We start from the raw sequence: 12202 nt of genomic DNA, 5'->3' as shown, positions 1-12202 counted from the left end.
CAAAACAGACAAAAACAAAGAAAATTTTCTACCCCAGTTTGGTGGCTGGGCCCAGATGTAAGTGTAAAATGGATCACATTACCAAATATCGATAAGAACTTGAAAGCTAAAACTTGAATTGTACTTCCTTGTTCTCCAGGCGGGATCCTGATTGCTGACTTAAAAGTATTCCCTGCTTTCCAGGTGGGCTCCTGACTTCATCTTGAAATGTATTCCCTGCTCTTCAGGCGGGCTCCTGACTTCAAAAATAGACAAAACAAAGAGTTTGAATGCTAAACTTAAATTGTACTCCCTTGTTCTCCAGGCGGGCTCCTGACTGCTACGTTTAAAAGTATTCCCTGCTCTCCAGGCGGGCTCCTGACTTCAACTTGAAATGTATTCCCTGCTCTCCAGGCGGGCTCCTGACTTCAAAATAGACAAAACAAAGAATTTGAAAGCTAAAACTTAAATTGTACTCCCTTGTTCTCCAGGCGGGCTCCTGACTGCTGCGCTTGAAAGTATTCCCTGCTCTCCAGGCGGGCTTCTGACTTCGACTTGAAATATATTCCCTGCTCTCCAGGCGGGCTCCTGACTTCAAAATAGACAAAACAAATAATTTGAAAGCTAAAATTTAAATTGTACTCCCTTGTTCTCCAGGCGGGCTCCTGACTGCTACGCTTGAAAGTATTCCCAGCTCTCCAAGCGGGCTCCTGACTGCTGACTTGAAATGTATTCCCTGCTCTCCAGGTGGGCTCCTGACTTCAACATAGACAAAACAAAGAATTTTAAAGCTAAAACTTAAATTGTACTCCCTTGTTCTCCAGGCGGGCTCCTGACTGCTGTGCTTGAAAGTATTCCCTGCTCTTCAGGCGGGCTCCTGACTTCAACTTGAAATGTATTCCCTGATCTCCAGGCGGGCTCCTGACTTCAAAATAAACAAAGCAAAGAATTTGAAAACTAAAACTTTAAATTGTACTCCCTTGTTCTCCAGGCGGGCACCTGACTGCTGCGCTTGAAAGTATTCCCTGCTCTCCAGGAGGGCTGCTGACTTCGACTTGAAATATATTCCCTGCTCTCCAGGCGGGCTCCTGACTTCAAAATAGTCAAAACAAAGAATTTGAAAGCTAAAATTTAAATTGTACTCCCTTGTTCTCCAGGCGGTCTCCTGACTGCTACGCTTGAATGTATTCCCTACTCTCCAGGCGGGCTCCTGACTTCAACTTGAAATGTATTCCCTGCTCTCCAGGCGAGCTCCTGACTTCAACAAAATAGACAAAAACAAAGAAAATTTTCTGCCCTAGTTTGGTGGCTGGGGACAGATGTGATTGTAAAACTAAATCATATTACCAAGTATTACTAAGGATTTGAAAGCTAGGTCCCATTATTCAGGGGGTCCTGACAACTCTTAAAATCTAAGTTATATCTTCTACAGGTGTGACTTCTGCTAAATCTGGCTATCTAAGAGGATCTTTAAACTACTCCCCATTATCCAGGAGGGTCCTAAAAGTCAAAAGTCCAATTTTATCTTAAGAGTGACAACTTTTATGGCTGAATTATACTACCCTACAACAGACTTTACACTAAATGTTGTTATCTAATTGAAATCTTAAAGCGAAGTCCCATTATTCAGGAGGGTCCTGAAAACTCCTAATTGAATCCTATCTCGAACATGCAAACTTCTAAGCTAACCTATATTCTTTTTGGGATACATTTATGCTAGATTATGCTATTTCTAAACTTTAAACTAGGTCCCATTTTCTAGGAGGGTCCTGAAAATCAAAAATCAAACCTGTTTGGTGACTGCCTTTCTCCACGGAGGGTTTCTCCGAAACAACCGAAATCTCCTGCCCCTGTTTTAATCAAAGAAAAATTTAGTCAGTTTAAAATGTAGTGGTTGGTTTGTGGCCTTGACTTTTGAGGGCGATTGCTCCTTCACTTCCCTTGATAACTGATTTCCACTCGAGGACCTTGCTTGCTTATGGACTAACCACTTTCTCTGTCATCCTTATCACAGAAAATACCCCTTCTCCGTTCAGACCCAATTCCCTTTATCTATTGTATTGCTCATGAACTAACATTTACCAACCTTTGTGTTTCACCGAAAATACCTTTGATCCGTCCACCTAACACCTTCCATCTTTTGCATCGTGCTCTTGTGTTGACATGAATTCCAAAGCACATTAATTGCCATCCACTTAGTGCGCATGTTGTTCCTTCCTGACTTAAATCACTGGCCTTGGCCTTGAAGTCTATTGTTCCCTCACTTGTCACGATAACTTTGATTTCTGCTTGGAATATCTTGCTTGTCACTGGTTAAACACTTTTTTTGTTAATCTCATCATAGAGAATACCTTTGACCCGTCACCCAACATCCTCTATCTGTTGCACTGTTCACGAATTGAAATATACCAAACCTTTGTATTTCTCATGGACTCCAAAGCATGTTGATTGCTACCAACTCAGTGCGCTTGTTGTTCTTTCCTAACTTATGCCACTTTGATGTGCTGGTCAGACCCCGTTTTGTGCAATTGGAAAGCTGGTGGTAAATTTTGAAGTCATTTCTCACTTATCTTGACCAAACAGACTCAGGAAGAAGAAGTAAACAAGACAAAAGGAACAGAGTAAAGGACAAAGGAAAGAGATGATTCCTAACAAGAAAACTATAAAGTAGAAACCTATCAGATGCGGATACCAACTCTAATGACCATGACATACACATGTTGATTAAGTGGCCTAATCTATCAAACAAGTCTGATGTTCAACTCTTGTTATACCCCCTTAAACCGTGAAACTAGGCTTCAATGCTCCGATTATCCAATCTGATTCACAATCCTTATTCGACTTGTAGTGCCCGAAGGGTTTTCACCATCAAGCCTCTCTCATTTTGTTCTTTCTCTCAACTTACTATCGCCTTACGGTGCCCGCGAGGGTTTTTACCAATAAGACTCTCTCATTTTTGATTTCTCTCAGCTCCCGTCGCCTTACGGTGCCCGTGAAGGTTTTCACCAATAAGACTCTCTCATTTTTGATTTTTCTGCTTGAATCAGAGTGATGCCCCTGACATGAATTACTTTTACCTGCTTGACTTGGCATTTCTCGAAGACTGATCAGAAGGTCTTTCTTTGGACCGCAATGTGAGTTTTTGGATGGGGTTAAAAAGAAAGGGTATAAAAGGCTCAAAACAATTCAAATGGGTTAAAATTACAACTTTCGGAATCAGATTTCTCACAACAACCACAACTTCTGCCCCAGTTTCTTGCTTGGGGATTTATGGATTTTATTTTGATGGGACCGAACCGTGAGGCTGCCTACGTATCCTTAAAAGGAATCAGATCGAACGTAGTTCATGACATAGGAATTGCTCTGTTGTTGTGATTTTTCTTTTCTCTTTCTCTTTTCTTTTATTTTCTTTCTTCCCTTTTCTCTTTTTCTTTTTATTGTTTTTCTTCTTCTTTTCTCTTTTCTTTTTTTTTTCTTTTTTTCTCTTTCCTTTTGTTTCTCTTTTTCTTTCTTTCTTTTCTTATCTTTCATGCTTGTGTTTCTGATATTCACTACTGATTCCGAAAGAGGGGTATGAAAGAAAATAAATAAGGCTCAAAAGGGGTGACGAGGGATAAAGTGTTTAGATAGCAGAACAAAATGCCTTCGTCATTCCAACCTTCAAAACATGCCAAGTACAAACAACATAATAAACAAACCAAGTAAAAATTCGTAACATCTTTTGGTTGCGCCAGACTTGATGACCGTACCCAAACATTCGCCTTCTACATTTGTTATATACAAAACATCATTGGAAAACACTCTCACTCTCTTTACCACGAACGGCCCCCTACAAATTTGGTTCAAACTTGCTTTTATCTTCAAATTGATGTGGCAGGATGCATTTTAATAGGGGTTCTTTATGTTCTATCTGCCCTAGTTTCACACAATTCAAGCTTGAAGTGATCTCAGAATGCCTTTACTTATTTCCCTCAAATGTCCCTACATCTTCAACATTGTTTCATTGCTTCGTAATTAAACTGACTTTTAAAACTAGGCTGAGAATTACGCGTGCATGTCACGTCACTAGAGTCAACAAGAAAAGGACTATAAAAGAAAAGAGAACTAAACAAAAATGACTAGGAATAACAGAAAACAGAAACTTGCATTAGACAGATGGTGAAAGGGTTTGGACAACAAAACAGACAAACTAGATTGGGTTACAAACCTAGAAAACACTAAGTGAAATAATACGACTAAAGGAACTAGACAAAATAAAGTATAGAAGGATTTGAGTCACAAGATGATGTCCGGATTACAACCCTGCAATAACCCGGACAACCAAAATGACAACAAACTAAACCACCAAAAGCTCCTCTCTGACTGACCAAGAACTAGAGCGTCTTTCTAATTACCAAGCATGGTATCTTAACCACTGAATTCTGCATCAGTAATACTAGGACCTCCACAAGTCTTCATCACTTTATTCTTAACAAATTGCTTTTGGGTTCCTTTTGCCGGCTCGTTCTTAAGATCAACCCCTGATAGCGCTGAAAGCTTAGTAGCACGTGGACCTCCAAGGCTCCTAGAAGAATTATCACATTCCTTTTCAGAATAAACCATACCCACCATATGCGTCTCATTATGCACAGGCGATGGACTTTGGCTAGTGTTTGCTGCATCTGGATTTTGTACGACAATGTCGCCTACATCAATAAGCTTCTGAATTGCTTTCTTTAGATTCCAACACTTCTCTATGTCATGCCCCGAGGCATCTGAGCAATATGCGCACCTTTGAGAAAAATCAAACTTCTTTGACAGAGGGTTTGGCATTTTTATATGAATCGGCTTCAACATGTCCAATTGCTTCAACTTTTGGAACAAACTGGCATATGATTCTCCAATAGGGGTGAAAGCCTTTTCTTTTTTCAGCAACCTCTCATTCTTAAATGCTTGATTGGGCCGGAAACCTGATCCAGGGGGTTTTTGGCAGGCTCGTGGGGGCGGGTAAGACATTTGGGGAAGTGGTGTGGGCCATCGCGGGCCTTGTGGGTGTGGAGCATATGGTGGTGCATTGTGTACAGGGTACTGGGAAAGTGATGTATGACTTTGGGAATTCTGTGGGGAGAAGTAGCATTGGGGAGGATTACAAGCATATCCACGAGGTCGACATTGAGGCTGAAAGCATTTAGCAAGAACGACCACTGGACCCTGTCGTCGGCGGGGCTCACCAACATCTTTTCTATCAATGGGAGGACTATCCCGAGCAATTTGTTCGTTCCATCTGAGCCAAAAATCCCTAAAACTTTTCTTGGGTTTCTTTTCCATTTGAGATAGAGAGGAGCGGTCTGGGGTAACACCTGATCTGTATTGAAAGTATCGAACAAAATCTTGGGCCATGTCACCCAATGTAGGCCACTTACCAACATCTTGACGATTATGCCATTCCAAAGCTATCCCAGTCAGGCTCTCACTGAAGTACGCCATCAACAAATTATATTTCTCGCCAACACTTCTCATTTCACTGTATTAATCCCTCAAATGGGATACCGGATCCCCACACCCATCATACAAGTTAAACTTTGGCACTTTAAACCCCGCAGGCAGACGAACGTCGGGGGACATAGACAATTCTTTGTGATACATGCTACCCTGGTCTCCCATTCCTTGCTTGTTCTTTAAGGATTGTTCTATGCCTTTCAGCCTCCTGGGTATCCCATATCGCCCCTTTCTTCTTGTGAACTTTTCATTTTCAACATGAGGCTCATCCCGGGGGCCCTGCTTGTATGAGTTAGGAACCTTGTGGGCAACCTCTGAGGGGTAATATTGAGCATCGTGAGCTTTGAGTGGATATTCATTGTTGGGAATAGTGGATAAGACAGGAGGGCAATTTTTGGGAAAGGTAATTGGAAGATGAGTGACGGAGCTACTAGGGTAGTTAGGAAAGCCATGATAAGCGGGTGGATCTGGAGAGTATAGGGGATCATCTAGCACTATGACCGGTGTTTGGGTAAGGGTAGCATTTAGGAAGCTAGGTGGTGGCGGGGGTGGCGCCTTCCCAGTCATCCAAGCCTGATACATGTCAGCCATGTGTTATTTTAACATCTTTACCTCTTCAACCAACCCATTGTCCTGTTCAACCAATGACTTTCGAGCGCCGGTATCAACTAATTCAGTTCTGTTGTTGTCTGCCATTACCTCTGACTTTATGTTGTAGAGAAGAGTTACTACTTCGAGAACCACAAACCAACCACCTTTCTGCTATGAAGATATCAAAAGGAACAAAATGGGGTCATCCCGTTAGCGTTAGGGCATTAACAACTAAAATATCACATTGCGTGCAATGCACCTAGTCACAGTTATCGGTTCTAGAATGACTTCGAGGGTCATAAGGTCATTTGACATCATCCCAATTTGTCCATTTGAATCTTCTTTTTTCTTTTCTTTCCTCGCACTTCTTAGCTCGCTCATTTTCCTTCATTTCTTTTTTTTTCATCATCACTCTTTTCTTTCTCTTATATCTTACATCCCACAATTTCACCCTTTTTTTCCTTTTTTTCTCTTTTTTTTCTTTTAATAATAAAAAAATTGATTCGATCAAACCCTATGTAAGTTGCCTACGTATCATGACGCCGCATGAATCAGATCTTTGCGTAGTTCGGGAAGATCGGAAATAAAGGAAACAAACTGACGTTCTCTGTTTCTACCTTAATGACTCTGACGAAAAAAGGGAAATAAAAGAAACAAATCTCTTTTTTGTTTTTAAAAATTCTAGACTTAATATTCTATAACCTATTCTAAACTCAAGCCTAACGAGCATATATTTGTTTTTTTTTTTGCTTTTTTTTTTGAAACAAACACTCCATGAGAAATTATTAAGGAAAACCCTTAGAAGAGAAAACAAATATTTTTTTAAGGAGGAAATCTAAACAATAAACCACAGAAACATATTTTGAATTTTTCATTTGATATCCTGACACGATATTCCGAAACGAGCAATGAAAAAAGATAAAACAAAATGCTTTTGTATTTCAATTTTGATTTCCTAAAAAAATTCTAATGATAAACAAAAGATAAAGTATTTTTCCTATGTACAATATCCTAAAGTTCTAATGAAAATAAAAGAAATTTTTTTCTCATTTTTCACTAATTTCCCGAAGAGACACCTCAAAAGAAAATCTTTTTGGATTTTGGAATCAACATCCTAAAGAAAGCTTTTAAAGAAGTACTAAAAGAAAATTCTTTTTTTTTGAATTTGGTCCTAATATACTAAAGGAAACTTAAAAACAATTCATTTTAAGTCCTAGATATTAATTGCCTAAAGGAAAAACAACCTCAAAATTTTCTCATTTCTAGAATTAGCATTCTAAAAAATTTATAACGAAATATAAAATGCAACATCTCTTTTTTGGATTTTGAGTTACAACACATTTTTTCAAATATAAAACAGAAAATAACAATAATAAAAGAGACTTGACATTACTGTACAAAAGTAGAAAGTAAAAGACGACATAAAATGAGGAATAGACTCAGAACATAAAAATAAAATAAATCTCCTTAAGCAACTCCTGAATGCGGTGGTCCTGGGGTATCTATCATGCTAAAACTCCGGTAAGTGGATCCACGCCTGTATGAGAAAACTTAAACCAATACTATGTGAGACAATAACATTCCCTACTAGACACATGCAAGACATGATTGAGGCTATTTTTGCAAAATAACTTATTTGGCCAAAAGGTGGCTAGAAGTGCAAAATTTGGCTATGACCCCGCAAAGCCAAGAACCTAAGATTTACTAGGAAGACCGGACCTTATGTGGGTTGCCTACGTATCCCGCCCCAAGAGACGAGAATCAGGTATGCGTAGTTCGGCAGATTGGATACGGGCGAGAACAATAAATAAAAAAAAACAACTAACATATAGAAAGCACATTTTTTTCTTTCTTTTTCCGAAAAATGATGAAACATATAAAATCTTTTTGGATTTTTTTTTTCGATTTTTGATTTTTTTGAAAAATGATAAGAAGTGCAAAATCTTTTTGAAGTTTCCATGTTTTTTTTTTCTTAATAAAATGTAACAAAAATATAATTGGGCCATACTCGCTTCATCCTCACACTTCAGCCTCTCTTTTTTTCTCTTTTTTTTTTCTCTTTTTTTTCATTCGCCCTCAATTATCATTGGTCCGCCAAACGACCCTTTTACCCTTGAAGAAATGCAACATATAGCACATAGGATACATCAAGATGGTCTGTTATTTTGGGTACACCTGTGCTAGACGGACCCAACCCCTGTGTTGAGTCCCCTAAGTCAAATGTACATGATGCAAACAAGCGTTCCTACTAGGGATCCGACATGAAGCTGTGTTTTTCTAGGTTTAAATACTGGGGTTTATTGTTCTAGACCTAGCTTACCCGAGCGGACAGCTCGAGCCGAGGGGGGGGCAGCGTACCGGGAATAAAGAAGCTTCACCGGCTTTGCAACTTGTCCGAACCTCGTTCTAAATTTGGAATATGACTCTAATAGAAAAGAAGTCACACGAAGTGCACACTTCTTCATGATTTAGAAGACTCAGAGAGAAGAGGGATTTCACAACTGTTTATATACAGTTCACGGAATATCAAAGCGTTAAAAGCAATCAATTAGCACATTAGGCCCAAATCATATAACAAAATCAAATAATGGATAAAGCTAACTATAACAATTATTCTAAGCTCGAATTCTTGAACCCTGAACCAAAGATTCTGGGTTCAGTCCCCAGCAGAGTCGCCAGAGCTATCACACCTCATTTTTTACACTACACCCCCGAAAAAGGGTATAGTATAAGGGAGTTTTTCCAATTAAAGGACAATCGAAACGGAATTTATTGTTAAAAGATTCAGAGTTGCCACTTGGGAGATTTATGGTGTCCCAAGTCTCCGGTTGAATCCCGAATCGAGGAAAATATGACTCTGTTTAACAGTCCGCGAACTAGAAATTCGGGTAAGAAATTCTGTTAACCCGGGAGAAGGTGTTAGGCATTCCTGAGTTCCGTGGTTCTAGCACGATCACTTAACTGTTATAATCGGCTGAATTATCTGATTTTAATCAATTATGAACCTATATGCTGATTTTAATTTTTTAACCGCTTTTAATCATTTTAAGGAAGATTGAGCGTTGTTTAAAACATGTCTTTGGATCGCGCCACATGAAATGCACCCACAATCCGGAACACATTTTATTCGACGTTTTAGGATTTGGATTTGGGTCACATGAAATGCGCACCCGAGTTTAAGAAGGTACAATTATTAAATAATGTGCCTAAAAGCAACTAACGCATTGTTAGCTTTGCGAGGGCTATGAAAATTCGCTAATGGCACGCCTCGATTTCTAAAGAGTCGAAGTTAATTATCCGAGGGCCATGGATTATAGATTTGGTTGTAGAAGAAGTAAGTTAGCAAACAATCCCAAACCCTACGATTCATCTCAACAATTATACCTACTACTGTATCAACAACACTAATTCTGCTATTTCTTCTTAATTAGTTTACTATCAGATTGGTTTTTAATCACACTAGGAAATTTCGTTGCAAATCAGATACAAACAGTTAAGTACCATACACACCAAAAATAGAGAAGAATATTTCAAACACTTAACAAATGACATGAACAAATGGAAGCAAATATTTCAAACATTGCTGTGACATGAACAACAACAACCTCTAATATCCAAATGCAATCAAACACTGAATTGACTCAAAAACATGTATATGAAAGAATTGAAACTCGAACCTCAAACCGGAAACAAAGAACAACGATCTCAAATCGAACCTCGCCGGAAACTTGAACCGGAATCAACCTCGACTTAACTCCATTCCCACACTCAAAAGCCAAAAATCAGAACCAAATGAAGAACAAAAACGTTCTCGTCGGCAGACTCGAACTTCAAATGCAAATCTGGATCAAATAATTCAAACCGACTCCATCTTTGAAATCGAAATCAACAGAAGAGACCAAAGTGTTTTTGGATCTTTAATTAAGAAATCTAATAGAACTGATTTTTATATCTAAACTAGGATACTAAATCGGCAATGACAAATCAGAATCGAACAACAAAACCACCACTTTTCTTCAATCATATTTCTACCCAGATTTTCTCTTTTTTCGTCTGTTCTTGTATGTGTGTGTGCTGTTGTTTCCGACATGAGGGAGATGGAGTGAGGTCCGGTGGCTATTGTTGTTGAAGAAAGCGAATCGATGGGGTAAGGGTCGTTTGTGTTGTTGTCTCAGGCGATGGAAAAAAGGGGAAATCAGCGAAGGTCATTGATTGTGTCTGTACCGTTGTAGGTTGGGTGCTGTTATCGAGGAGTTCTAGGTGTGTTTTCTGGTGTTACAGCGGCGAATTTTGCTGTGTTTGGAGAAGACGAAGGTCGAAAGGGGTGGAGTGATTCGACGGAGATCAAAAATCAAGGGGGCTGGTCTTGGGTCTGTTCTTGCTTGCTTCAAAATCAGCCATGAAAATGGCTTTTGAATGAAGAGAAAGAAAACAAGGGGGAGGTCTTGTGAAGAAGACGAGGTGGGGGGGGGGGATCTGTTGGTGTGCAGCTTTTTCAGTTGCTGCTTTCAGCTTTTGTTCCTTCTTTTTCCGTTCCTTTTTTCATTTTTTTTGCTTTTTTTTGTTCGTTCTCTTCATGCGCAGTTTTTTGCTGCTTTTCGTTCTTCTTCTTTTCCTTTGGTCTTAAACATTCTTTTATAGTGTAGAGTCTAGGTTGTAGGGTTTTAGGTTAAGGGGTATGAGCCTAGGAATTATGGGCTTGACAATTGTGGGCTAGGTCCAAAATTAGGCCTAAAAATGGGTTGCTCGAGCCCAAGTTCTATTCTTTCCCTGCAAACAAGATTAAAAATACGGCCCTATTTATTAATTAATCCTACTATTCAAATAATTATTAAAATAAAACCAACCATTAAAACAAATCTATTTTTGATATATTCAAATATCATATTAAAATAAAAATACGATACTACTGTTGTATATTTTTTTTTAAGATTTATTTTTAGATTAAAAATGACTACAAAACATTAATGAACCTATTTTTGAGATTTTTTGTTTTCTTGTAATAAAATTAAAGTAAAAGAGTCAAAATTACTTAAAATATCTATATTATGCCTAAATTAAATATTTATGCGCTAAAATATGAAAAATCTTGGGGAGGGTCAAAAATCACATGTCTACAGTTTGAATACTCCGTGGGAAGAATTTTTGAAAGATTTGACCGCACCCTGCTTCCGAGGCTGCCTACATATCCTTGGCTATAAAAGAATCAGGTCAGTGTAGTTCAGGAAGTTTTGGTAGCTGGGGCTACCATGAAGCTGTGATTTCACTGTTTTTGCTGCTGCTGCTACTGCTTATTGAACTCCTTATTACACCATGACAAAATAAAAAGAAGCTAAACTAAACTATGATCTATGCATTACAAAAATCCTATATATATATATATTCAAACTTGATCTTGTGGTTCCTGTTGCCTTGTTGACTTGTGTTCTCCTAATGACGTTCCTTTGTTGCCGGCTTGAATTGTGATTTGAGATATTTTCCCTTTCCTTTAGGTGAGCGTCTGATTGCTGAACTTGAACCGTCTTCCTTCGGACATTGCTGCTTTCCCTTCCTTAAAACTAGTGTTGTTCTCCCTAGCTCTCTCGGTGATCGCCTGATTGCCAAAATTTTATCTATATTCCCCTGCTTTCCAGGTGGGCGCCTGATTGCCAAAACTTTGACTGTATTCCCATGCTCTCCAGGTGGGCACCTGATTGCTGAACTTGAACTGTATTCCCGTGCTCTCCAGGTGGGCGCCTGATTGCTAAACTTGAACTGTATTCCTGTGCTCTCTAGGTGGGCGCCTGATTGCTGAACTTGAACTATATTCTCGTGCTCTCCAGGTGGGCACCTGATTGCTGAACTTGAATTGTATTTCCGTGCTCTCCAGGTGGGCGCCTGATTGCCAAAACTTGAACTGTATTCCTGTGCTCTCAAGGTGTGCGCCTGATTGCCAAAACATTGAACTATATTCCCGTGCTCTCCAGGTGGGCGCCTGATTGCCAAAACTCAACTATATTCCCGTTCTCTCCAGGTGGGCGCCTGATTTCAACAAAAATAGACAAAACAAAGAAAATTTTCTACACCAGTTTGGTAGCTAGGCACATTTGTGAGTGTTAAACTGAATCATGTTACCAAATATTACTAAGAATTTGAAAGCTTGATCCCCTTATCC

This window comes from Nicotiana sylvestris, chromosome 1 (assembly GCF_000393655.2).
Source record: "Nicotiana sylvestris chromosome 1, ASM39365v2, whole genome shotgun sequence".
Taxonomy (NCBI): Eukaryota; Viridiplantae; Streptophyta; class Magnoliopsida; order Solanales; family Solanaceae; genus Nicotiana; species Nicotiana sylvestris.
This window is presented reverse-complemented; position numbering follows the sequence as displayed.